We start from the raw sequence: 21,744 nt of genomic DNA, 5'->3' as shown, positions 1-21,744 counted from the left end.
CGCGTTGAACGCTTTCTCCTCTTCGGCCAATCTTTGGTTGGCCAATCCCTAGGGGATCCTGCCACAATCATCATTAATGTGCCGTGCCGTATACAGCAGCAACGAGAGACGGGACAGGGCCCGAGCAAGAGGAGCTTCGCCCCTAAAAATACCTTAAAGGAGCCATGAAGACAAACTACAAGTTGGGTTTATTAGAGAGACTGCTTAGTCCCGATAACAATGATGCCAATACCATCGCAATCTTCGAACAAATAACGGAGATATTAAAGAAAACGTGTGAAGCCGTGGCGACCCCCTAGCCAATTTCCCGCAACTTTCCTATGACGTCACGGAACCTTGTTTGTGCGATTGGCGGCCGCCTAACTGACCTGTCGCGACGACACATGACTGGACGTCTGTAATGGGGCCTCTAGTTCCATTTGACCGCATCACTTGAATGCTAACGTGAAGTTAACGCACTGAAAATTATGTTTTATTGTTGGCCCGTATGACGTCATTCTTGCTCATAACACGTCACTGTGGCGCAAAATTTGAAAGTTTTTAAATACTTCTTGCTTTTTTTTCGTTAAAAAACATCTTTTGTGGCTCTAATGGAGCTGAGTGAGATACTGAATCCTAGTTCTTTCAAATTAAACGAAGTTGTATTTTCTCTTCATGGCTCCTTTAAAAGATACCCGAGAAAGTGGTGGGGAAGCAGCCCCGCCGGTAGCGTAGTGGTCATCCCACCAGACCAGTATTCTGGAGGTCGTGGGTTCGAATCCCACCCGGAGGGCATTTTTTTCACCACTTTCTTCCTGTCTCCAAAAATTCTTCATCTGTTTCTATGAATTCCGCATTCTCCACTTCGCTTTCCGAGGTTTTCTTGACTGCCAACCCTTATTTCTGTCTTAATTCAACGAGTCTCTCATTTCCTATTCTGATTCGCTATATGTATGTATGTATGTATGTATGTATGTATGTATGCATGCATGAACATATGTATGTGCGTCCTATCTACTGCACTAGATTAAACCTGCTGCGTCTTGAATCTCGATACCTGCCTCTCTGCTATTTCGGCTTTGAGCAACACACCCCATTAGAATTGGTGAGGTGCTGGGTAACAGATGTCGTGAGGGCTCATCGTGTTTGGGGCATGCCGACGTGGTCCAAAAGCCTGGAGAAGACGCTTCAGGAGCCAAGACGGCTCGATGCTGGGTGGCCAGGATGAAGATGGTCGTCCCGCACGCTCCACCAAATGTTGCGTGGTGGCGGGACAAAGGTCGTGAACCATGAGATGGGCGAACGATGTATTTTCAGTATTTATATCCCCCCAGCACCCCCCCCCCCCTTTACCCCCAACCTATTCTCTGCTGCTCTGCTACTCGGGATGTACGCACAGCTTTCTAGAATACCCACAGCAACTCTCGGGTGTGCCCTCCGTAGGCCTCCCGTTTGGGTTTGGGGTGTACGGAGCGAACCGCGGTACCTGCTGCTTGGCCTTCAGTGAGCAATTTTTTGAGTGGGTGCTTGTTAGAGGTGTTAAAACAACGATATGTGACGCCTAACGCCCTAAACCTCAAAATAGAAAGTTAGGGCGAACGCCTTGTAGCTAACAGCCTTACGGCATAGAGTTCTTGTATATCGCGTAGCGCAAGAGTTGCGCGTCTGATTGCCACATGCCGCGGGTTCCAGTTCGACAGGCAAGTCTGCTCTTAGTGCTGCGCACAAGGCCCCGTATTCAGTAAGTTTTGCAGTAAGCATCGGTGGTTGCGGAAGGGGCGGCAGCGGCGACCGCTCAGCTGATAAGCAGCAGACTATCGTGTCTGCGCCGCTTTTCGCCACTCCTGCGCCTACATGCGAGAAGGGTGGCTTTCCCGCACGACATGGAACTGAAGATGGCGGATGGACGCGCAGCTCTGCTCCCCTAGGGGAGCTATATACAGGAACTCTATTACGGCGCGCAGAGCAGCGCCATTCTTCTCGTGACGATATACTCAACATCCCGATCAGGGACTCATGTTCAAGACAAGAATAGGAACAGCAAAGCTAACACATTGGGACAAGCTTCGACAAAGGCAAGCAGCCGACAAAGATGAGAACATAAACAGCACCAGACCGTATGGGGAATGGGCTAATGAGCAAATCGAGCTGATAGCGAAATACACCCAGAAAATTGCGACCACACTACAGACACCCTTTGTGAATGCAAGGCTTGCCCACTCCTGGGAAGCACGACAAAGCCTCACCAAACGCTGGAAGAAACAACAACGCAACAAGAAACTTCGCAGGCGCATCCATGACTTCAACAAACAAGCTGCTGAATACGCGACCCAGCTGTGCATAGAGAACTGGCTGAGCGCGTGTGACGGTTTTCAGGGCTGTATACCAGGAAGACGTGGTCTCCCCTCCGTCCCCTGATCGACCCTCTTAGCAGCAAAAGCACCACTAATCGAAGCCTCATGCGCACCCTCAACAACTATACTGGCGGTGCGACGAACTCATCAACGACCAAGGCCAATTACCTGTAAACTGAGAAGGGTGATATCGCAGCTCAGGACTATGCAGGACCTACCAATGAAACAATATACAAACCATTCACCGACACCGAATTAGTCGCGGCAATCTAAGACAGCAATGGGGGCCGCGCGCCAGGACCCGATAACATAACATCAGCGCTTGTCCTGTCTTCTCTTCCTGTGTGTTGTCGTATTTGTGCGCTGTTAACCCTTTATGACCTACAGGTTACTTAACAACGTAGGGGACAAGGCCCGCACAGAGCTGCTACAAAAACAGATGCCCTCACTGCATTGCACTAGGCACCCTCCAGCACGTCATAGGAGAGTGCAATTTCTCCAAAGACCACCCCCCACCTATACCCATAAGTAATCCCCCTGCTATCCTCACCGTTGACGAGCGATCTTGCTATCCAGCCTCGCCCTGAAAGGCCAGCTCCGACTTATCCACAGGGGCCAGGCGGCCCTGGAAGCATATGGAACCCGTGAAGAGGGAGCCACCCCATCGGGCGCTTAACGCACTCTATTTGACATTAAAAGTTGTTTCCTTCTCCTTCGTATAGAGAACCTGACATGTTGAAGTTAAAGAATAAACACTTTCGAAGGCGACGAGGAAGAGAGAGAGAGAGACAACCTTTAATAGAAAAGGATGACCACTGGTCACGATGGGGGAAAGGAATGGGGAGGGAGGGTAAGAGAAAATAAACAAATAAATGCTGGTCGTTCTCAGTAGGCTCAATAACTGGGCCACTTCTTGTAACCTGCAATTCATGGGCCAGTTCATCGTGATAGCAATAGGGTTTGTGCCCATACACCAGTTCGTTCGGGGGAGGACCCGCTCAAACAACCCGTGCCAGACCGCTTTTAATTGAATAAACCGCTATTTCATATAATAGTTGTGCATCAGTTTGTTGTGGATCGGGATGGGGTTGGGGAGATTTAAATGTACGGTGCGTGGCGAAAGCTGGGCACCACCAAACTAGGTGTGTGAGGTCTCATGGAGTGGTGGTACGGCAGTAAGGACATCGAGGGTGCAGATGAGGCGTATACCACCCCTTGCAAAGTGTTTCAGGTGTGTACGCTGAATTTGCAATATATTTGTTAATAAAAATTTCGCCTGAGCGGGGAATAGGAGGTAGGCGGCTGAGGTAGCCAGCTGGAGTTAGGGCTTTTAGACGTGTGCGTCGGTCCTCCTTGTGCTGATGAATACGCATCGCTGGGGAGGGAGAGGGGGACCGCGACGGCCTTACCCCAGGCACCAGTGGAGGATAAGAGGGGGAACTCTCCTGAGCGGCCACATGAGCCGCCTGGTTGCCTGAAGAAAATGGTTCGTGGCCAGGTACCCAGTCGACGCGGATGTTGGTGTTGTTCCGTTTGAGGAGTTGAATTTGAAACAGAATTTCGTGGACGACAAGGTGGGTCGAATTCTTCTTCGTCCGCGATGAGGAATGTGTGCAGTTATTCGCCCATGGACATAGCGTGAAGGTTGTTACGTCGTCATGACAAAAGTGTGAAGTAAATCTGCAAGAATGAAAGCTGCAGCGGCTCCATTTGCGAGAACATAAAAAAATTATGTCCCCCTCCGTCTAACGACGATGATGGTTGAACGCGAAGCTTTCTCGTGATGGGTTCTTTGGTTGGCCAATCCCACACTGCGACTATGTGCTACTCTGGAGATACGCACCGCTTTCAAGAATACCCACAGCAACTCTCGGGTGTGCACTCCGTAGGCCCCACGTTTGGGTTTGGGGTGTATGGCGCGAATAGGTACCTGCTGCTTGGCGTTCAGTAAGCAATTTTTTGAGTGGGTGCTTGTTCGGGGTGTTAAATCCACAAGATGTAACGTTAGGCCTAATCCCTTGCGGTTAACAGACTTAGGCGCGCAGAAGGAAGGAAGGAAGGAATACATTTTTTCGTCCATCGGGATCAGGTGTTGGGGGTGGAGGAGAGCAGTGCAATCCGCCTCTTTCACAACCCCACTGCGCATGCGCAATCCCCTAGCGGCCAAGTCCCTAAGCAGTCCGGTAGGGGCAGCAGACGACGTTCCCCACAGCTCCCGCACAAGCGGGAAGGGGTCGTGGTTGTATTTACATCATTTGATTTTTTGTGTGTGGCTAAGGCGTTGCGCTGCTGAGCACGACGTCGCGGGTTCGATTCCCGGCCGCGGCGGCCGCTTTTCTGATGGAGGCGAAAAGCAAAAACGCCCGTGAGTACGAGATTTCGGCGCACGTTAAAGATCCCCAGGTGGTCAAAATTAATCCGGAGCCCTCCACTACGGCGCGCCTCATCGCCTGCGTTGCGTCGGCGCGTTAAACCCTACAAATCAATCAATCAATTTTTTGTGTGTGCTCGTTGTGCGCGGAACAATGCCCATAACTTGTGCTGCGTTCTGCTGTAACTCAGAGTGCCGAAAAGGGAACGGTGTCGGCTTCTATCGCTTCCCGTCGGCCGCACGCGATCGGCTACGGCGGCTTGCGTCGCTCGCGTCGGCTCGGGTGATGGGAACTTTAGGCTTAGAATCCTGGCGGATATTTGATCGCTGCTATCTGTGCAACTGCGAATGACAATCCGCAACACAGCTTTTCACTACACTATCATCCCCTTTCTCGCATGTGGAACTCTATTTAAGTTATAACTGCCGTTTGAGCGATCGGTGACCAAGACATCTGCGTAGCCGGTTTCGATGCTTCCGCGCAGGTATCGCCATCTCTCGGCCGCTCGGCGCACCGCGCGCCGCGGCGACCGGTCAGCCTAGGCTTGCATCGCGGCAGATATATCTGATCGCCGCTTTTAAAATAAGCCCTGACAACAATCCCTAGCACCATTTTTCACCACGCTAACACCTACTTTCTCGCATGTGGAACTTTTTAACGATCAGATTGATTCAGAAGAGCAGCGACAAGCGCGGTTGCTACCGTGGTCTGCGCCGGTTCGAGCCGCTGAGTGTGCCGAGCTGGCAGGCGCGCCCGGCGTGTGCGCGGACTGTTTCCGAAGGCAGAAAACGCTTCACGATTGCTTGCTTTATCCATTTTCTGCGAACAAACGCGCAGAATCTACAAATTCAGCTCAGCGATCATCGTAGTTGACCATGGAGCAAAAACAGTGGGCGGAGCGACGTCGACGACGCATCTCATGCGCGCATCGGGCCGTCTCAAATTCACGCGTACGACTAGTCGTGGCGACAGTCGTAACGATCAGTCGCATGCGAATCGCGTGTACCAATCGTACATGTGTCCAGCGCTTAAAGGCATTTTGCGAACTGCCGGCCTTTGTTGAGCTGGCGATCGCACTTCATGCCAGACGACTCCAAGTACTGCTCGCTCTGCTACTCGGACGGCACACGGATCTGTCCGAGATTTCTCTGCCAGCCCTCATTCAGTGATAAGAAGCCGCCTGGTATTATGTGATGACCAGGGGCTGTCATCTTAAGGCGTTATAACACCAACACAGAAGAAAAACTTCGGCTGCTCCTCGCCGTAATGTGGGATTGCCGTGCATACAACGAGAACGCAGCCGGAGGAAACGCCGGCAAACCCTACAGCTTCAACTTCCGCTAGGCACGCTAGGTGGCAGCACACCGCAATGAAAGAGGCAGATTGTGCTCGTGGCGGAGTCTTTGGTATTCGTCCGAGTTTTCCAAACCGCTTCGATCATGTCGAAATGAAGCAATCAGATGGACGGCGGTTTCATAACGCGGAGGGCCCAGGTTCGATTCACGCAGAGGGAAGCGTTTTTTCCCTTCAGCTCACTCGCGATAATTCATCATCATGGTCGGTGAAAGTTGGCTTTCCTGCAGGGCGTATTGTCGTGAAACGGTGTCAGTGATGACACTAAAGTTTCGCTTTAAAACTTGCACAAGGCAACACCTTGCTGCAATTGAAACACAGTGACAGCAGTCGCGTCGCCCTTGGCAACACACATATTAGAACCTGAACACACATAACACCCATTGGCCAAAGCTGTAAAGAGTAAATAAAGAACACATTAGCAATCTGATGGGGTTCTAACCCAACTCTTCACAGTAGCAGCGCAATGCGCTACTACTGAGCTATTTATGCATATTTCCAGCGGTATAGAACAAGGACTGTCACTGTTTTCGTAGACATCCTTTCTTTGTCGCACATACCCACTTTGGGGATTGTCCAGGAATCGAGCGTCTTCAGGGGCTAACGTGCCCGCTTCATGTAATTCGCGGAACCATGATTTGAAATGTGAAGTTTTAAAGTTTTTAGAATACTGTGTGCCGTCACACACCGGAATCTGGTGACACGTGAGTAGAGCAGTGCACACCGGCTGGAAGCTGGAAAGTGTGTCAGTGTGTTGGCTGACGAAATTCGCGCCGTAAGGCGGGGAAACGAAAGCGAAGAAAGAGCCTCAAAAAAGTTGATGACAATTATGTCCAGGCTTCCCCTTTCAAAGCATGCAAGAAGGCTTAAGTGTTTCTAGGAATTTTTTGTTGCTGTTAAGCGAATTTTCCGAGCAGTTCGACCATGTTTCGAGCATTCGGCATGGACAACGCCGGATCTCTCGAATCAAGAGGCGTATGATGCCTTCGCCTTAATTAACATTGATTTAGTGCCTAAAACGCGGGAAATAGCTAAGAAATGACGGCAAATTGTTAGGCAGTTGTATTTTGTACACGTAAAAGGTACGCCTGTGGTCACGCCTCCGCACGCGGTTCAACTGTATACTGAAAACTCCGCCCCTCTCCTCTCGGGACCTTGGCTTCTTCTCTATCGAACTGCACGAGCGCTCAAGCTAGGAGGCACTAATTTTTGCGGCCCATTGAGGGATTAGGAGCTCGCCCTGCCATCAGGGAGAAAGGGCGAGGTCCACAGCACGCTTTTTTTTCTCGCTTCAGCGATAAGAAATGACAACCAGTACCCCAATAAAGTGTGCCGTTAAAAAAACTTACACAAAATGACAACCGCTCACCGAATAAATCGTTTAATAAATGAAGAAAAGAGCTATCAGTTTACCCAAGCATACATATATAGTTAATGTCCTGCACCTCCATGGCGGAGTGCGTGAAGCCCTCGTGGGTAACCTTGCCACAGTTACTGTGCATGGCTATAGTGCCGGCCTCGACAGAGGCATGCCTGCACTGATTCACGTCGAAGTCGTTGGGGAAGCAAGCCATATCTTCGAAGCTAGCGTCCATGTCGTATTTTATCTGGCGTGAGTGGGTCTGCTTAAGGCGGGTCTTGGCGTCCTTATCGCCATACGGGAGCTCCATCGACCTGTCCAGTCGGCACCACGTCAGCAGGGCCGAGCGAGGACCTCCAGCCTAGTCTGTTGCCACCATCACTGACGTCCGCACTCGAGCTGAGCCAGTCCAGCAGGCTGAGCAGCTCCAGCATGGTGCGCTGCACCTCCCTGTCGCCGGCCTTCTCCGAGTCGAAGCGCTCGTCGCCGATGGCGTTGAGACCGCCAGTGATTAGAGCGGGCGTCATCTGCTTGGGCGGGACGAACGCGTCTGTCACCAGCTCGGCTCCTTCGCCGATGGACAGCTGACCCAACGTGGTGCCCGCGGGATTGAGGAATGTTGATTTTGCCTGCGAGGTGCAAGCCCGAGCAAACGGGGTCCTGCCGGATTCATTGGGCCAGTCAACGAGCCCTCTTCTTTTCAGCAGTGTTATTCCGGGGTGCGTGAACTTCTCCGTGTGCGGGACCAGGTCTTGGGTCTGTTTGTCGAGACCCCCGATGTCGCTGTACTGCTCCGATGGCCGTTCGTCTACTTGGACGGCTTTGACACGCGAGTCGTGCTTGACGAAGGAGACCTTGTTGAGGCCGGGACGCAGCTTATCGTCATGCACTGGGCCGACGAAGGGCGTCTTCGACACGTCCTCTCCCAAAGCTGCATCTGCGTACCACACCAACGCTGAAAAGTCGGCCATTATGCCCAACTGCCACGGGGCCCGGCTTCCTCGAATTGATGTCGCTGCCAGTGCCGTCCCCGGAGCATGGAAACCAGGCTAACAAAAGAGAAGGAAGACGATTAAGGACAAAAACATCAGAGAGAGAGGAATTTTATTGAAATGAAATAAACACAGAAAGGTCGGCCTGACGGTAGTATATCTGGCCAGCTATTCTGTGTGTGGGAAGGGAAAGTGGAGGAAAGAGTGTGGATAGAGGACGAGAGAGATGAAGATGGCGGAGAAATAAATGAAGGGCTATGTATAGAAGATGCCTATACCGATACGGTGTATGCGTTAAAGTTAAGCCGGACGGGCCTCAACTACAATATCTCTGAGAGGCCGCTGCTGCGCAGAAATGTCAGCACAGCTTTAAATGCACTGTAGGAACGCTTCGCGTCTGGCCAAGCTCCCAGCAGCACTTCCTCCGACACCACACGACAGTCCAAATGTTCTCACTAATTGTTCTCGAGGTTGCGCATAGCGTGGATAGTGGCAGAGAACATGCGAAATAGTCTCTGGTACATGGCATGTCTCACAGTCGGGGTCACTCGTAAAGCCAATGAGGTGCTTGTAGCGACGGGTAAAGGCTACGCCAAGCCGTAGTCGGTGAAACAGCGTGGCGTAGTTTCGCTGAATACCAGGAGGTAACCGAAACTTGCAGTCGGGGTCCAGGCGGTGTAATCTTCTATGACGATTGTCAGGGTGGGACCAGTGATTCGCCGAGGCGTGGCGGAGAATGGTAAACAGAAGGGCGGTCGTGTCCGTCCTTGCGAAGGGCAGACGTACAACATCTGCATTTCCAGAAATCTTCTTTGCCTCCTGGTCAGCCCAGTCGTTACCAGCTAGCCCGCAATGGCCTGGTACCCACTGAATGGTGAGGACATGTCCTTGTTGCAGTGCCAATGAGCATAATTCGAGTACTTCCGCAGCAAGGGCATAATAAGGTCCTTGCCTCATAACTCCGTTGAAGACCTAGAGTGCTGGCTTGGAATCACAAAACAGGGTCCAAGCTTGAGGTGATTCACGGGAGACTAAACGAATCGCCTCCTGTATGGCAACCAACTCAGTGGCAGTAGAGGTTCTCTTGTGGTCTAGTGTGAATCCTCGGGTAACGCATAAGCTTGGAATTACCACAGCCGCGGTGGACCGAGATGCAGTCACAGAGCCATCAGTATATACATGTACAGTTCCGGCGTACTTGTCTGTCAAGAACGCTAGAGTCAACTGTTTGAGGGCTATTGATGGCAAAGAGGACTTCTTCCCAATTCCCGGGATGGAAAGGTAAATTGATGGTTTTGATAGTACCCACAGAGGATTCTGGGAAACCACCATTGGGGCGAAACCTGATGGGATCTTATGTTGGTGTTGCAAAATGGCTGCCGCAAAACTACTTCTCGAACACGTAGTAGGAAGAGCCGATAATGGATGGTGTTCATGCTTTGTGAAGCATCTAAGGTAGACTCGAAGGGGTTCGCCCAAAAGAAGTGCATCCATTGGAAAAACACGTGCCTCGGCAATTGTGCCCACAGTAGAGGTACATCGTGGTAGCCCCAAGCATATTCTGAGGGCTTGTGCTTGCAAACCCTCCAATGTGCGCCGGGAAGAAGTTCGCAGGTTTGAAATGGCTGGCAGGCTGTAACGAAGATGCCCCAAGAACAGGCTCCGGTACAACTGGAGAAGAGCGCTCTCAGATGGACCCCATCTAATCCCCGCCACGAAGCGAAGAACATGTACTAGGCTTGCAAGTTTAGTCTTCAACGAGGCTATGTGTTTCGTCCACGACAGACCGCGGTCTACAGTCACTCCCAAAAATCTGTGGCCTGAGTTTAGCTCCAGAAAAATGCGCCGTTCTTGCATTCACCAGAAAGTCGATGCTCCGGTATCCTATCATTATTGAGGGGACACTGATACCTTACGTCACGGACAAAAACATCAGCGACCCAAAGAAAGGCTGCAGACGCTTTCCAAGCACGTGGTGGGCATGTCTACTTCTTTTTGCCTTTTACGTGCGCCGCTTCACGTTTTGCTGCGGCCATTGGCTCGTGGTGGTATGCGTACGCGCACGTTACGTCACCGTGAAGGGTTTTTTTTTTCTTTTCTTCTGTGTCGTACCTCTGTCCTGATTTGTCCTTTGTTTTCCTGTTACCTATACCCTGTGGCGCATTAAAAAAATGACGCATTAAAAAAAAAAAAGCCTGAGTGAGCCTGCATCAGATGGCACCCGAGCATTGCGAACGCGGGAAAATTAAACTGAATGAGCAAACTGATTGCATTCATCAAGGGAGGAGCGAAAGGAGAGGGGAAGAAGCGTGACTAGTGGGAATGGAGAGAGTGGAGAGGCAGTTGGGGAGAGTGGCGTATTTCGGCGACATCTGCAGCGAAGCAATCAGACACCCGGTGGTTTTTTGTATTCTGGGGTTCAGCGTGCCGAAGTTACACCTCGGCTATGAGGCGCGCCGCAGTGGATGGCTCAGGATTACTTTAGACCACCCGGGGATGTTTACCGTGCGCCTAAATCTCCACACACGGGCGCTCGCGCTTTTCGCCTACATCTGAAAACCACCCACCGTGGCCGTGATCGAACCCGCGTCCTGGGGCTCAGCAGCACAACGCAGTAGCCACTAAGGCTTGCAATCATTTACTGCAATCAATTAAGAAGTAACTACCCAATTACGTTCTGTAAAAAACATCTGATGGGTACCGGTTACTCTTCAGGTCGAGAAACGTGTAACAATATGTAGATGCTTTTGCAGTAACGTGTACAGCGCAGCTTAAACCAGAAATAGGGGCTTAGTTTTCTGTTTTCATATAATGTGAGGAATGTCACAGGAGCTGCGATGCTCCTGCCGTCCAAGTAATGGTCCATGTGAGTAGCTAAAGTACTCACCCTCAGTCTGCAGAAACATCGTGTTGACTGACCCGCGGTGTCGAAGAGTGCTTCCGGACTGGAAGCGAACCACTCCGGTTTTCGAATGTTTTTTTCTTCTTCCTGTTTCATTGGGGGGAATGGAGGGTAGCACTTTATGTGCCAACCTTCAAGATAAACTTCTGAACTTTTCCCCTTAGTATGCTTGTCTGCTTGATTGTGGGTGAGCTGCTTCCGCCCCCTCGTGTTATGTGCTGGCACGCCATTTTATATTTTGAACTGAACCTTCAGGGTTATTCCTTGGCGAAGGGTGTTGTCGATTTAGGGGGTTACAAAACATAATGAGCTTCGACAATGCGGGCACGAACGTTTAAAAATACGCTTGTTAAAAGTGCAATAGGCTGTTTACTCAAGCGTTTACTTGTTTACTCAAGCATTTCTACAACAACTTACACCTTCATTGATAGGCGCTTGCTGAAAGATTTGAACTGGACAAATAAAACCCTGAAGAATTCATAACCTGTTTTTGTAAATGCCAGATCTCTCTCTGGAAGACTCGATATTTAAAGGGAAAATCTTTGTGCGCGCTTTGAGAGTTTTCTTTCATGCAAAACTACAACGTTTGCGGGGAGGCGATTACCGCATTAGCCAGGTTTTCTAGTTGTGCTTAGCAAAACAAGCTCGCAAGGCGTCAAGAAAATCCGGCGTAACTCGGTCATCTTCACCGCAATTATGTGCTATCCGGAAATATCATTGCCACAATGAACCCTATATTTACTAACTTAAAAATTTAGGCACCTACCATTCCCATGACACTACTTGGGAGTCATCTTAACCCCATTTCTAACTTTTGGAACCGCGTAATTAGATACCAGAACCAGAATCTTACATTATTCTTCCTCCAATAAAAATACTTCCCTACCCAACTTATGTCCGGCCTAGCTACAATCATCTATAGAGTTTTTCCATTTTCGACTCTCACCAACCCCTACCCGACTGACAACCTCCGCGGTTTATGAACCTGACCGTATAAGAGTTAATCTCCTATGCTTACCGCTACCGTACAAGTGTTCCGGCCTTTAAAGCAGAACTTTCACCGCCCGGCTTCGCCTTTCTCGCGAACACTTTCGCTTCGTGCCTCCCGGAGATCAATACAGACGACCAACTCACCCTATTTCCCGCCCTAGTCCTCCAAACGCAGTTGTTTCTGCTCCGGGCGTACCGAGATAGAACTGAGCTGGGCAATGAAGTAACCATACATAACCGGGATATAATGTCTCCGTGGGAACGCTGAGGAAACGATGTGCAAATGAAATATATTTTTTTAAAGGACATCTTAAACATTCTGCGGATAGAGGATTTTTAACACCACATGCTATAGCTTTACAAAACTGTTTATGTTCGACTCTTGAAGCAATAAGTCATGCTGTTTGTAACTAGGCAGTTCAACTAAGATGAGCTAGCTGGTTTCAAGCATTTCACGGAGCTAATGTTTAGGTGTTCTTACCCGCCCCTCTTACATTTTAGATGCGGAAACATCCCGAGATGGGAATAACCAACATACTACACCATCGGTGCGCTTCCAACTACCTGACGGACCTGACCTCCACCCGCTCCTGCAGGATAACCTGGATCGTCCGGTCGTTGGGTTTGTTAGTGTTACAGGTGCTACGTTTCTTCAAATGTTTAATGCGCGCATGAGCAACATTGTTTTACCCTGTCACTGGTTATTGCTCTAAACATATACCTAGAAATTACATAGGCGGCAAGGAATTAAGGTCCCAGAAACAACACAAGCGTCAGTCGACCGTCGCCCGCTATACTCCAGAAAGAGTCAGTGTTTGAGCTGATTCTGGAGTGATCCGAATTTTTTTTTTTTTCTGGATGGGGGGGGGGGGGGCGCGAAGTGCGGTAGAGGAGAAGAGACTACATGATGGCGCTGGCTGTTGCGCCTAGATTTCATTCGAACCGCGGGAGGACTATTGGGGAAATCCGTCCACCACCTCTTTTACTCTACGACAATATCATCGAGGTTGCTGAATTTCAGCGAATTCAGCCGCCGCATTAGTTCATGTGTAGATTCATTTGCATACAATAGTAAATAAAGAGATGCAGGCAAGAAGAAATGGTGCACCTCTTGTGCTCCGTCCTTTATAGTGTCTCCCCCCTTATTACTACAATAGGAAGTTTAAAAAAAAATGTTATTCCGCCTGGTTCAGTGCCTTGCGTCGCGATATCACTGTTAGCAATAGGTTTGACGAGGGGGGGGGGGGGGGGAGGGGGCGCATGCGCCTTATTGAACACAGCAGTGGCCATTCCAACGAACATAGCAGTTGACCTCGTATGTCACGTGTTTTTTTCTTTCTTCGCTTATTCTCGCGCTAACTTTTCTTCCCCAGACATTTATGCTGAGAAAGTTGCGAGGACATGCAGCGCGACAATACAACTTCCGACCAAGCAAGGGAGAAAGGATTCTAGCAGACGGGCAAGCAAACGAGCGAGCGAATACCATCGGCAAACGCAAGAAGACAAGCACACCGAGACGTCGTCAGTGGCATCTGTTCGAATACCTGCTGTCACAATGTGGTAGCGAAGAGATGTACGAGGGCAAGCAGCCATTCATGAGCCTGAAGAACTACGCTGAAATCTTTGTCGTCATACGGCGCATTGCCGCTCGGGCAGACGTCTTTGAATACAGGGGATGACCTTACTAGTGTTACAAACTCAACAATTGAACTCTGATGAATGTAAACGTGACCACTCGGCGAAAATCTACAGAACAGAATGCTTTCTAGTAATTCTTATTAGTCTATAACCTTTATATAAAATCACAAAGTCACATCGCCGACACCACACTCTACTTAAGGCGCTGTAATAGCGCGATTTCAGCTTCCCATTCCTTGCGGTGAGAGAATCTTGTCGTCGCACTGCCAACGCAGAAGTTTTATTTATGGCATCTACGCTGCAAACACCAGTGCGCGCATGCGCGCCAATTTTAAGTTTATTTTCCACGTCGGGCCTTCGGGCTTAACGCACGTGCAATTCGCCGCAAGGCTTACTTTCGCTTCAAAGTTTCTCTCGTGAAGGAAAGTTTGACATCCACCTAAATGTAGCCATACGGCCACAAAGGAAAGCTATACAGCTTTCTCAGGAACTTCGCAGCTGAAGAAAAATTCGTCCTGGTCCAGGATTCGAACCCGGGACCACTGCTTAATCGGAGCAGTCGCTCTACCAATTGAGCTAACCAGGAGGCTAGTCGTTAGTAGCGCGAAAGCGAATTGATCAACAACTCGAAGTGAAGGACAGGTGTTAATCGACCAGATTTAGAGGAAATCCCCAAGGTGGAGTAAGTTTCTGTGGAGGAAAGTTTGACATCCACCTAAATGCAGCCATCCACTTCGAGTTGTTCATCAATTCACTTTCGCGCTACTAACGACTAGCCTCCTGGTTAGCTCAGTTGGTAGAGCGACTACTCCAGTTAAGTAGTGGTCCCGGGTTCGAATCCTGGACCAGGACGAATTTTTCTTTAACTGCGAAGTTTCTGAAAAAGCTGTATAGCTTTCCTTTGTAGCCATATGGCTGCATTTAGGTGGATGTCAAACTTTCCTTCACAGAAACTTACTCTACCTTAGGGATTTCCCCTAAATCTGGTCGATTAAAAGTTTCTCTCGGTATCCGGTAACGTCTCTTTCAACTTGCGCTTTGACGACAGTACTCTCGGCTTTATCCGGTAAAAAGGCGACGCTTTTTGCGGGGAGGTACAGTTTCACTATGGGCAAAACCGTGCCGTGGAAAAGTGTATTTTCCTGAGATAAAGTATCGTCCTCGAGCAGGATGTCTGGAGATAAGTCACGAGACGTATAGTTTTGGAAATAAACATAGCTACTTCTTTTTTTAGGGTGTCCGACTGTCTTCATTTCAGTTTTTTAAGTACTTGTGGGAAAACTAGATTGTGTTTAAACAACCCTGAAACCATTGAGAACCTGTATGGTGCGATTCCAACAATGCTACCGGCGAGGATGTGCTCCCCTGCCCTTTCTTAGGTATTTATGCTAAGGTGTTATGAGGGTGTTCTGGAGGTCGCGGGTTCGGGCCCCACCCGGTGAGCATGTTTTGCTTCACTTTCTTTCTATATTTCAAACGGTTAAAAAAAACTTATCTGTTTCAAGAAGAATAAACGACCTACCGCCTTACTTACTTATTTCGCGTTCTTGACTGCCCGCCCTTATTTCTGTATTCATTCAACGAGCCCCTCGTTTCCCATTCTGATCGCTACATGCAGAGCGAGGGCTTCTGTTTTGGCAGTCTTGGTGTCATAGGTAGCTTGGTGACAGGCCCCAACCGGCAAGCTTGTTTTCCTACACTTTCTTTCTATCTTTGAAACGTTCCAAAAATGTTTAATCTGTTTGCAGAATCTCCTTTGCATTCCTTCGCGTTCGGACTCCCTGTCCTGATTTCTGTATTCACGCGACGAGCCACTCATTTCCTATTCCCATATGTATCTATCTATCTTTCTATATATATATATATATAATATATATATATATATATATATATATATATATATATATATATATATATATATATATATATATATATATATATATATATATATATATATATATATATATGTGTGTGTGTGTGTGTCTGTGTGTGTGTATTTGAGAAAATGGTTGACTCACGATTAAAAACAAAAAGATTGGTTTACTTACGTTTAGACTGGATGCCCAGTGTTCATCTGCGTACTCAGAGGAAGACTTCATCTGAGCCGTCCAGTCTTCATCTGAGTTACTCTGACGAAGACTGGTCCTCCTGTCGAAGCGTCATTAAACCAGTCTTTCTGTTTTTAATCGTGAGTCAACCATTTTCTCAACTGTTTCTTCTGGCTCCTCGAGAAGTTACTTTTACTGCTGTATATATATATATATATATATAGATACGGGACGAGGGAGTCAGTAAGGACACATATCAAGGTTGCAGTCGTCATTGCCAGTGCTATTCGGCTGTTTCCGAGATTATTAATAGTGCCGAATGACGTGTGTTTGTCATGTTTCTTTAATACAGTGCTAAATAGGCGAAAATATAAGTCGAGAAAAAATCCGCCGTTTTTCCGGGAGCGGGAGTCGAACCCACATCTCCGCATAACGCGTGCGGTGCGTTAACCAATTACGCTACACCGCAGCGGCTCCCTCTCGACTTTTACCGGGGGGTTTATATTTACAAGTGCTCTGAGGCCGGTCAACTAGCGCCACCCCTCGACTACCGCGGGAGACGTAGAACGTCTTTTTTCCCAGCGGCCGCCACGTAAGACGTGGTCGGAGGTCGGGGTTAGCAATTGGCATATCCGAACTGCTGGAGACAGAGTCCTATATATATATATATATATATATATATATATATATATATATATATATATATACAGTCGAACACGGATATATCGAACTCCAAGGGGATCGCGAAATAGTTCGATATATAAAAAATTCGATATAAAAAATATGGGCTCTGAGAGCTCACCTATGGTGAACGATCACTTACCGATGGGCGCATTCAAGAATCCCAACTAATTCCGCACTCACGACGCAACAGGACGCTGTATTTCCGTGAAAAAAATCGCTGGTCTTGGCCTGCTTCTTCGTCCTGGAAATTAAATTGAAGATGCTGGTCTCAATCTTCTCGAGGCCGTCCAGGTCCGACAGCCCAGTTCCTTCCATGTCGCCGCAACAACGGCGAATCAAGCTGAACGCAGCGGCCACTTCACCTGCGGAGTACGATCGTGTAGCCGCCTCCTAGTGCGGACGATCTTCACCACTCGAGCTATCGGCCTGGTTCCTGCGACCGCAGATACAATATCCTCGTCTCCGAGGCTCGAAACATCCTGAACATTGGTGTCAGCGTTCACGAAGTCGTCGGGAGACACTCCGGCTGGAACAGCAGCCGGAAAAAGGGACAACAACTCACGAAACGTGTCGCCCATGCACTCGTCGTCGTCGCCGCCGTCTTCGCAAGCTTCGGAAAGTTCGGCCGTCACAAAGCCTGCCTTCCGGAAGCAGTTGGCCACGGTCTCCTTCTTCATGCCGTTCCAAGCGCTTGTCATCATATGTATGGCTCAAAGCAGGTCAACCTTAAGCTCGGTGCCCACGCGGAGGTTCATCAAAAGCCTATCGAGGAGTCGCCTCCTGTACCCGACCTTAGCCATGACCGCGCATTCCTCCACATCCTCCTCAACCTCAATCGGGGGTGCAGCGACCGCCGAAGAGCACCTACGAGCTCCCGCGGCGTTCGATATACCCGATGTCGGGAAAAATACGGTTCGATATAAACGTACGAATTCCTATACTTTTACACAGAATTTTCAAGGGGATAATTTATGAGTTCGATATAGACAATAATTCGATATACCCGTGTTCGATATATCCGTGTTCGACTGTATATATATATATATAAATATATATATATATATATATATCAGTGAATAAGACAGAATAAGGGTTGGCAGTCAAGAAAACCTCGGAAAGCAAAGGGGGGAATGCGGTAGGTCATAGAAACAGATGAAGAATTTTTTGAGTCAGAAAGAGAGAGAGAGAGAGGGACAAACATTTATTATACTGGTGAGCAGGAGGATGTTCGTAGGGCCTCCACCCAGTGAGAGGCATCCTTATTCCAAGATGCCTTGGAGCTGGCTGGCCGTCCGGGCCCGTTCCACCAGTCGGCGCTGGTCCGAGAGCTCGGAGCTGGTCAGCTGCTCCACCCACTGCTCATAAATAGGGTTGGGATTTGGTGTTAGAGTGGGGGTCCGTTTGCACTCCCATACCACGTGGTATAGGGTACCAGCAACCGGGCAGAAGTTACAGGTGGCAGGGTATTGGGTGGGGTACATAGCGTTTAGTAGGGTGTTATGGGGATACGAATTGGTTTGTAGGCGCCGGAAAGTGGTTTCTTCGTCGCGCGTTAATTGTGAATGAGGTGGCGGGAAGCGACGACGGTCGTTTTTGTAGTGAGCTAAGATTTCGGTGTACGTGTGGAGTGGGGCCGGCTTTGAAGCAGTTCGGTCATTGGTTTCTCCCTCTGAGATAACGGCCCGGTGTGTATGAGCACGGGCAGCGGCGTGTGCCGCCTCGTTCCCTTGGAGGGACTGGTGGCCGGGTGACCAGATGATATTAATTTCTGGTAGTCTTCTTACTTGACGAAGAAGGTACAGTGCGGGTTGAGATATGCGGCCAATTAAAAAGTTTCTGCAGGCAGTCTGTGAGTCAGTTATAACAGTAAGAAATTCCTCGTCTGTTGTTGCAGCAAGGGCGATGGCACACTCCTCAGCAGTCTCGATGGAAGTGGTGAGAACGGTCGCTGCTGCCAGTTCTGTGCCTTGCGTGTTAACGACACAGGATGCATGCGCTTTCTGATGAGGGTAGGGCGATGCATCTGTGTATCGAGTGCATGATAGATGGTGATTGTCCTTATGAATTAATCGAGCTCATGCCGTGCGCCGTTGTTTGTTGAAAACCGGGTGCACGTTTCGGGGTAGAGGAGCTACGCGGATGTGTTGCCGAATGTCTGCTGGGATTCGAATCTTCTGATCTTGTCGTGGTGGGACGTTGTAGTGAAGACGGAGAAGTGTCTCTCTTCCCGTGGGCGTAATCTGTAGTCGGCGTATCTGAGATGCGTGGTGGGCCTCTTGTATTTCTTCCCAGGTGTTGTGGACCCCTAGCTGCAAAGGTTTCTTGTTTGCCGTGCTGATTGGGAGCCCCATAGCGGTCTTATGGGCCTGGCGTATGGTGGCGTTGAGTTCCCGTTTTTCTTGTGGGCTGAGAGCCAGGTATGGCGTGCCGTAGGCTATCCTGCTGACAAGAATGGCTTGGACCATGCGTAGGGTGTCGTGTTCGCGAAGTCCAAAGCGACGATTGGAGACGCGGCGGATGATGCGCATGAGCTGGTTAAGTGTGCGCTGTAAGTGTGGTATGGCTTGCAGGCCAGATCCGTCTCTAGGTATTATGAGGCCCAGTATCCGAAGGTGCGGGACGTTAGGGACAGGGTGATTATTTATATATAATTCTGGTTCGGGTATTCTGTGTGCGGTCTTGCGGGTAGTTCTCTTGCTGAGCACAAGTAAACCGGACTTTTCGGGGGCGCACTCCAGTCCTCTGGATTGGAGATATCGTTGGGCGGTGTCAATTGCCATTTGAAGTGCCTCTTCCTGATCTTCGATTGATCCAGTGGGTGTCCATAGCGTGAGGTCGTCCGGGTAGAAAGCGTGTCGGAGATGTGGAATATCTTGGAGCAAGGGTGGGAGGTCCTTCATGGCAAGGTTTAAGAGTAGGGGTGAAATAGCAGAGCTTTGAGGGGTTCCTTTGGGAATTGCTGGAAAAGGGTCAGATCGCAGATGGCCGATGCGTACAGTGGCGGTTCGGTTGGTGAGAAATGCCGCGACATAGTTGTGAGGTCTGGGCCCGCAGTTGGTAGTAGCTAGCCCTTGTAGGATGGCTTGGTGTGTGACATTGTTGAATGCCCCTATTATATCAAGGGCGACAATGGAATATTTGTGGTTGTTTGAGAGTCTCATTAGTATGTCTTCTTTAAGCTGTAGCAGGATGTCTTGGGTGGAGAGATGGGACCGAAATCCATACATGGTGGTTGGAAAGTAGTTATTGTCCTCTACGTAATGGGCGAGACGATTGTGAGCCATATGCTCGAGACGTTTGCCCACGCCCCATGTGAGAGAAATGAGACGGAGGTTTTTGAGTGTGAGGGGTTTTCCGGGATTGGAGATTAGCGTGATATCGGCATGCTTCCACTGTGGCGGGAGAGTTCCTTTTGTCCAGTGTTCATTCTTATATGTGAACAGATTTTCGAGGGCGATGGGGTCCAGATTGCGCAGAAGTTTGTTAGGGATCTTATCCTGTCCAGGAGTGGTGTTCCCTGTTAGGCCGTGTATCGCGGCTTCAATTTCTTGAATGGTGAAAGGCGTATCCAGGTCTGGGTTCGGTTGACCAGTGTACTGCAGTGGCGGCAGTGCCTGTGTCGTGGGCTGAGCTTCGAATGATTTCTGCAGCTCTTTCAGCAGGTCTTCATCTGTTCCGGGTTCAGAAAGAAAATGGTGAAAAAATGCCCGCCGGGTGGGATTCGAACCCACGACCTCCGGAATACTGGTCTGGTACGATGACCACTACGCTACCGGTGGGGCTGTTCCCCCACCACTTTCTTGTGTATTTATGTAAAGGTATTTTTGTTTCCTGCACTTGTGGGTGGTAGCCAGCGCCACTCGGACTACTCGAGGTCTACCACTTTCTTTCTGACTCAAAAAATTCTTCATCTGTTTCTATGACCTACCGCATTCCCCCCTTTGCTTTCCGAGGTTTTCTTGACTGCCAACCCTATATATATATATATATATATATATATATATATATATATATATATATATATATATATATATATATATATAGAAAGAAATGCCGGCAGTCTTTTTCTCTTTCTTTCTTTTTTCTTTCTTTCTTTCTCACGTAATTAATAAAAAATAATAATAATGTAACGTCACTAACGGTAAAAAAATAGTCTAACCATTCCCCTATGCCTTCTTTGGCGTTGTAGACTGCCGGCATTTCTTTCTGTATTTCCTAACGAGCCCCTCATTTCCAAACACTATTATCGTGCGAAAGCTTAGTGAGAACCTCGGTTCTGGCAGCCTTGATGCCAAGGTAGCATAAGAGGGTTTCCAGCCAGTTACCCGCTTATGACAGGCTGTAGACGTTCGCGTCACGCCCCGGGGGTTGAAAAGAAGGTCCCCTTCTCCCCGTGTAGTCTGAGTGGCGCTGGCTACCACCTTTAAGCGTCAGATACAGTTGTAGTAAATATAAATACCCCAGAAAGTGAAGCGGAACACAGTCGCCCAGATAGCCGAATTGGTAAGGCATTCGAGATCTATTCGAAAGGCGTGGGTTCGGTCCCCACTCTGGGCGCGTGTTTTTCTTTCTTTCTTTCTCACGTAATTAATAAAAAATAATAATAATGTAACGTCACTAACGGTAAAAAAATAGTCGAACCATTCCCCTATGTCTTCTTTTTTTAACGAGTCCCTCATTTCCAAACCCTATATATATATATATATATATATATATATATATATATATTGTAACGTGGCAGCAGAGCAAATGACTCGAACCATGGTTGAAGATGAAGCGGTGTATTAAACGGTAGAAGGATCTATGTACAGTATATACATGGCGGCCATTAAAGAGCCAAGGCAGGGTCCACCAGCACTTTCTTCGTCGTCGTCTTCACGGGCGATGTGGGGTATTGTCCACGTACATGTCCCGTGACGATATATATATATATATATATATATATATATATATATATATATATATATATATATATATATATATATATATATATATATATATATATATATATATATATGTACAGTTGAAAAAATGGTTGACTGACGATTAAAAACAAAAACAGTGGTTTACTG

The 21,744-nt window shown here is 48.7% G+C and overlaps 4 non-coding genes and 1 pseudogene across 4 annotated transcripts; 2 read left to right on the top strand and 3 right to left on the bottom strand.

The window, feature by feature from the left end:
• The first annotated feature begins 699 nt into the window (after positions 1 to 699).
• On the top strand, positions 700 to 772 carry Trnat-agu (transfer RNA threonine (anticodon AGU)). The gene has a single exon. It is a non-coding gene; the product is annotated as a tRNA-Thr (tRNA).
• A 6,933-nt stretch (positions 773 to 7,705) lies between these two features.
• LOC144179880 (26S proteasome regulatory subunit 6A-B pseudogene) lies at positions 7,706 to 8,389 on the bottom strand (annotated as a pseudogene).
• Positions 8,390 to 14,452: 6,063 nt separating this feature from the next.
• Trnai-gau (transfer RNA isoleucine (anticodon GAU)) lies at positions 14,453 to 14,526 on the bottom strand. Its single transcript has one exon. It is a non-coding gene; the product is annotated as a tRNA-Ile (tRNA).
• A 192-nt stretch (positions 14,527 to 14,718) lies between these two features.
• Trnat-agu (transfer RNA threonine (anticodon AGU)) lies at positions 14,719 to 14,792 on the top strand. The gene has a single exon. It is a non-coding gene; the product is annotated as a tRNA-Thr (tRNA).
• A 5,586-nt stretch (positions 14,793 to 20,378) lies between these two features.
• Positions 20,379 to 20,451, bottom strand: Trnat-agu (transfer RNA threonine (anticodon AGU)). Its single transcript has one exon. It is a non-coding gene; the product is annotated as a tRNA-Thr (tRNA).
• Positions 20,452 to 21,744: the final 1,293 nt, after the last annotated feature.

This window comes from Haemaphysalis longicornis, unplaced genomic scaffold (assembly GCF_048455015.1).
Source record: "Haemaphysalis longicornis isolate Haplotype H1 unplaced genomic scaffold, Haemaphysalis longicornis Haplotype H1 scaffold_1, whole genome shotgun sequence".
NCBI lineage: Eukaryota > Metazoa > Arthropoda > Arachnida > Ixodida > Ixodidae > Haemaphysalis > Haemaphysalis longicornis.
The sequence above is the reverse complement of the archived record's forward strand: the minus strand, read 5'-3'. Positions and strand labels throughout refer to the sequence as shown.